This window comes from Coregonus lavaretus (genome assembly GCF_964263955.1).
Source record: "Coregonus lavaretus genome assembly, contig: HAP1_SCAFFOLD_230, whole genome shotgun sequence".
Lineage (NCBI taxonomy): Eukaryota > Metazoa > Chordata > Actinopteri > Salmoniformes > Salmonidae > Coregonus > Coregonus lavaretus.
In genome coordinates this window covers 70,733-76,873 of record NW_028157598.1, presented here as the reverse complement: position 1 = coordinate 76,873, position 6,141 = coordinate 70,733, and positions in this window count along the sequence as shown.

Below are 6,141 nucleotides of genomic sequence, written 5' to 3'. Positions count from 1 at the left end.
GTTATATATATATTATATAGCTAATAGAGTCCTAGTTATATATATATATATATATATATTATATAGCTAATAGAGTCCTAGTTATATATATATATTATATAGCTAATAGAGTCCTAGTTATATATATATATATATTATATAGCTAATAGAGTCCTAGTTATATATATATTATATAGCTAATAGAGTCCTAGTAATATATATTATATATAGAGTCCTAGTTATATATATATTATATAGCTAATAGAGTCCTAGTTATATATATATATTATATAGCTAATAGAGTCCTAGTTATATATATATTTTATATAGCTAATAGAGTCCTAGTTATATATATTTTATATATAGAGTCCTAGTTATATATAAAATATATATATATTATATAGCTAATAGAGTCCTAGTTATATATATATTATATAGCTAATAGAGTCCTAGTAATATATATTATATATAGAGTCCTAGTTATATATATATATTATATAGCTAATAGAGTCCTAGTTATATATATATTATATAGCTAATAGAGTCCTAGTTATATATATATTATATAGCTAATAGAGTCCTAGTTATATATATATTATATATATAGAGTCCTAGTTATATATATATATTATATAGCTAATAGAGTCCTAGTTATATATATATTATATATAGAGTCCTAGTTATATATATATATATATATATATATATATATATATATATATATATATATATATATATATATATATATATATATATATATATATATTATATAGCTAATAGAGTCCTAGTTATATATATATTATATAGCTAATAGAGTCCTATTAATATATATTATATATAGAGTCCTAGTTATATATATATTATATAGCTAATAGAGTCCTAGTTATATATATATTATATAGCTAATAGAGTCCTAGTTATATATATATTATATAGCTAATAGAGTCCTAGTTATATATATATTATATACAGTGGGGAAAAAAGGTATTTAGTCAGCCACCAATTGTGCAAATTCTCCCACTTAAAAAGATGAGAGAGGCCTGTAATTTTCATCATAGGTACACGTCAACTATGACAGACAAAATGAGAAAAAAAAATCCAGAAAATCCCATTGTAGGATTTTTTATGAATTTATTTGCAAACTATGGTGGAAAATAAGTATTTGGTCACCTACAAACAAGCAAGATTTCTGGCTCTCACAGACCTGTAACTTCTTCTTTAAGAGGCTCATCTGTCCTCCACTCGTTACCTGTATTAATGGCACCTGTTTGAACTTGTTATCAGTATAAAAGACACCTGTCCACAACCTCAAACAGTCACACTCCAAACTCCACTATGGCCAAGACCAAAGAGCTGTCAAAGGACACCAGAAACAAAATTGTAGACCTGCACCAGGCTGGGAAGACTGAATCTGCAATAGGTAAGCAGCTTGGTTTGAAGAAATCAACTGTGGGAGCAATTATTAGGAAATGGAAGACATACAAGACCACTGATAATCTCCCTCGATCTGGGGCTCCACGCAAGATCTCACCCCGTGGGGTCAAAATGATCACAAGAACGGTGAGCAAAAATCCCAGAACCACACGGGGGGACCTAGTGAATGACCTGCAGAGAGCTGGGACCAAAGTAACAAAGCCTACCATCAGTAACACACTACGCCGCCAGGGACTCAAATCCTGCAGTGCGAGACGTGTCCCCCTGCTTAAGCCAGTACATGTCCAGGCCCGTCTGAAGTTTGCTAGAGTGCATTTGGATGATCCAGAAGAGGATTGGGAGAATGTCATATGGTCAGATGAAACCAAAATAGAACTTTTTGGTAAAAACTCAACTCGTCGTGTTTGGAGGACAAAGAATGCTGAGTTGCATCCAAAGAACACCATACCTACTGTGAAGCATGGGGGTGGAAACATCATGATTTGGGGCTGTTTTTCTGCAAAGGGACCAGGACGACTGATCCGTCTAAAGGAAAGAATGAATGGGGCCATGTATCGTGAGATTTTGAGTGAAAACCTCCTTCCATCAGCAAGGGCATTGAAGATGAAACGTGGCTGGGTCTTTCATCATGACAATGATCCCAAACACACCGCCGGGCAACGAAGGAGTGGCTTCGTAAGAAGCATTTCAAGGTCCTGGAGTGGCCTAGCCAGTCTCCAGATCTCAACCCCATAGAAAATCTTTGGAGGGAGTTGAAAGTCCGTGTTGCCCATCGACAGCCCCAAAACATCACTGCTCTAGAGGAGATCTGCATGGAGGAATGGGCCAAAATACCAGCAACAGTGTGTGAAAACCTTGTGAAGACTTACAGAAAACGTTTGACCTGTGTCATTGCCAACAAAGTGTATATAACAAAGTATTGAGAAACTTTTGTTATTGACCAAATACTTATTTTCCACCATAATTTGCAAATAAATTCATTAAAAATCCTACAATGTGATTTTCTGGATTTTTTCCCCTCATTTTTTCTGTCATAGTTGACGTGTACCTATGATGAAAATTACAGGCCTCTCTCATCTTTTTAAGTGGGAGAACTTGCACAATTGGTGGCTGACTAAATACTTTTTCCCCCCACTGTAGCTAATAGAGTCCTAGTTATATATATTATATAGCTAATAGAGTCCTAGTAATATATATATTATATAGAGTCCTAGTTATATATATATATATATTATATATAGAGTCCTAGTTATATATATATATATTATATAGCTAATAGAGTCCTAGTTATATATATATTATATAGCTAATAGAGTCCTAGTTATATATATATATTATATATAGAGAGTCCTAGTTATATATATATTATATAGCTAATAGAGTCCTAGTTATATATATATATATTATATAGCTAATAGAGTCCTAGTTATATATATATATTATATAGCTAATAGAGTCCTAGTTATATATATATTATATAGCTAATAGAGTCCTAGTTATATATATATATATTATATAGCTAATAGAGTCCTAGTTATATATATATTATATAGCTAATAGAGTCCTAGTAATATATATTATATATAGAGTCCTAGTTATATATATATTATATAGCTAATAGAGTCCTAGTTATATATATATATTATATAGCTAATAGAGTCCTAGTTATATATATATTATATAGCTAATAGAGTCCTAGTTATATATATTTCATATAGCTAATAGAGTCCTAGTTATATATATATATTATATATAGAGTCCTAGTTATATATATATTATATAGCTAATAGAGTCCTAGTAATATATATTATATATAGAGTCCTAGTTATATATATATTATATAGCTAATAGAGTCCTAGTTATATATATATTATATAGCTAATAGAGTCCTAGTTATATATATATTATATAGCTAATAGAGTCCTAGTTATATATATATTATATAGCTAATAGAGTCCTAGTTATATATATATTATATAGCTAATAGAGTCCTAGTAATATATATATTATATAGAGTCCTAGTTATATATATATATTATATATAGAGAGTCCTAGTTATATATATATATTATATAGCTAATAGAGTCCTAGTTATATATATATATTATATAGCTAATAGAGTCCTAGTTATATATATATTATATATAGAGAGTCCTAGTTATATATATATTATATAGCTAATAGAGTCCTAGTAATATATATATTATATATAGCGAGTCCTAGTTATATATATATTATATAGCTAATAGAGTCCTAGTAATATATATATTATATAGAGTCCTAGTTATATAAATATTATATAGCTAATAGAGTCCTAGTTATATATATATTATATATAGAGAGTCCTAGTTATATATATATATTATATAGCTAATAGAGTCCTAGTTATATATATATTATATAGCTAATAGAGTCCTAGTAATATATATATTATATAGAGTCCTAGTTATATATATATTATATAGCTAATAGAGTCCTAGTTATATATATATTATATAGCTAATAGAGTCCTAGTAATATATATATTATATAGAGTCCTAGTTATATATATATTATATAGCTAATAGAGTCCTAGTTATATATATATATTATATATAGAGAGTCCTAGTTATATATATATATATTATATAGCTAATAGAGTCCTAGTTATATATATATTATATATAGAGAGTCCTAGTTATATATATATTATATAGCTAATAGAGTCCTAGTTATATATATATTATATATAGAGAGTCCTAGTTATATATATATATTATATAGCTAATAGAGTCCTAGTTATATATATATTATATAGCTAATAGAGTCCTAGTTATATATATATTATATAGCTAATAGAGTCCTAGTTATATATATATATTATATATAGAGAGTCCTAGTTATATATATATATTATATAGCTAATAGAGTCCTAGTTATATATATATTATATATAGAGAGTCCTAGTTATATATATATATTATAGCTAATAGAGTCCTAGTTATATATATATTATATAGCTAATAGAGTCCTAGTTATATATATATTATATAGAGTCCTAGTTATATATATATTATATAGCTAATAGAGTCCTAGTTATATATATATTATGTAGCTAATAGAGTCCTAGTTATATATATATATATATATATATATATATATATATATATATATATATATATTATATAGCTAATAGAGTCCTAGTTATATATATATATTATATAGCTAATAGAGTCAATCAGCTTGTGTCAGTTGGTGTATGTGAGGGAGGTTTGAATGATGCTACTGACCCGGAAGTTGACAGAAAAGTGTATGTTTCCGGACAAAGTTTATTTTTCATTTATTTAATTAATTAGCTAGCAATATTATATTGAGGCATACAAAGAGAAGCAAGTGTTGATTGATTAGTGCATATTTTTAATGAGTGAGAATTTAAAACAAACGTATCTACTACACATCTGCATTTAAGGCAATTTCTTATTGATTCCATCAGTCAAACAAACAGATTTACATACACCTTAGCCAAATACATTTAAACTCTGTTTTTCACAATTCCTGACATTTAATCCTAGTAAAAAAATCCCTGTCTTAGGTCAGTTAGGATCACCACTTTATTTTAAGAATGTGAAATGTCAAAATAATAGTAGAGAGAATTATTTATTTCAGCTTTTATTTCTTTCATCACATTCCCAGTGGGTCAGAAGTTTACATACACTCAATTAGTATTTGGTAGCATTGCCTTTAAATTGTTTAACTTGGGTCAAACGTTTCGGGTAGCCTTCCACAAGCTTCCCACAATAAGTTGGGTGAATTTTGGCCCATTCCTCCTGACAGAGCTGGTGTAACTGAGTCAGGTTTGTAGGCCTCCTTGCTCGCACACGCTTTTTCAGTTCTGCCCACAAATGTTCTATAGGATTGAGGTCAGGGCTTTGTGATGGCCACTCCAATACCTTGACTTTGTTGTCCTTAAGCCATTTTGCCACAACTTTGGAAGTATGCTTGGGGTCATTGTCCATTTGGAAGACCCATTTGCGACCAAGCTTTAACTTCCTGACTGATGTCTTGAGATGTTGCTTCAATATATCCACATAATTTTCCTTCCTCATGATGCCATCTATTTTGTGAAGTGCACCGGTCCCTCCTGCAGCAAAGCACCCCCACACAAGATGCTGCCACCCCCGTGCTTCACGTTTGGGATGGTGTTCTTCGGGTTGCAAGTTCACCCTTTTTCCTCCAAACATAACAATGGTCATTATGGCCAAACAGTTCTATTTTTGTTTCATCAGACCAGAGGACATTTCTCCAAAAAGTACGATCTTTGTCCCCATGTGCAGTTGCAAACCGTAGTCTGGCTTTTTTATGGCGGTTTTGGAGCAGTGGCTTCTTCCTTGCTGAGCGGCCTTTCAGGTTATGTCGATATAGGACTTGTTTTAGTGTGGATATAGATACTTTTGTCCCAGTTTCCTCCAGCATCTTCACAAGGTCGTTTGCTGTTGTTCTAGGATTTATTTGCACTTTTCGTACCAAAGTTTGTTCATCTCTGGGAGACAGAACGCGTCTCCTTCCTGAGCGGTAAGGCTGCATGGTCCCATGGTGTTTATACTTGCGTACTATTGTTTGTACAGATGAACGTGGTACCTTCAGGCATTTGGAAATTGCTCTCAAGGATGAACCAGACTTGTGGAGGTCTACAATTTGTTTTCTGAGGTCTTGGATGATTTCTTTTGATTTTCCCATGATGTCAAGCAA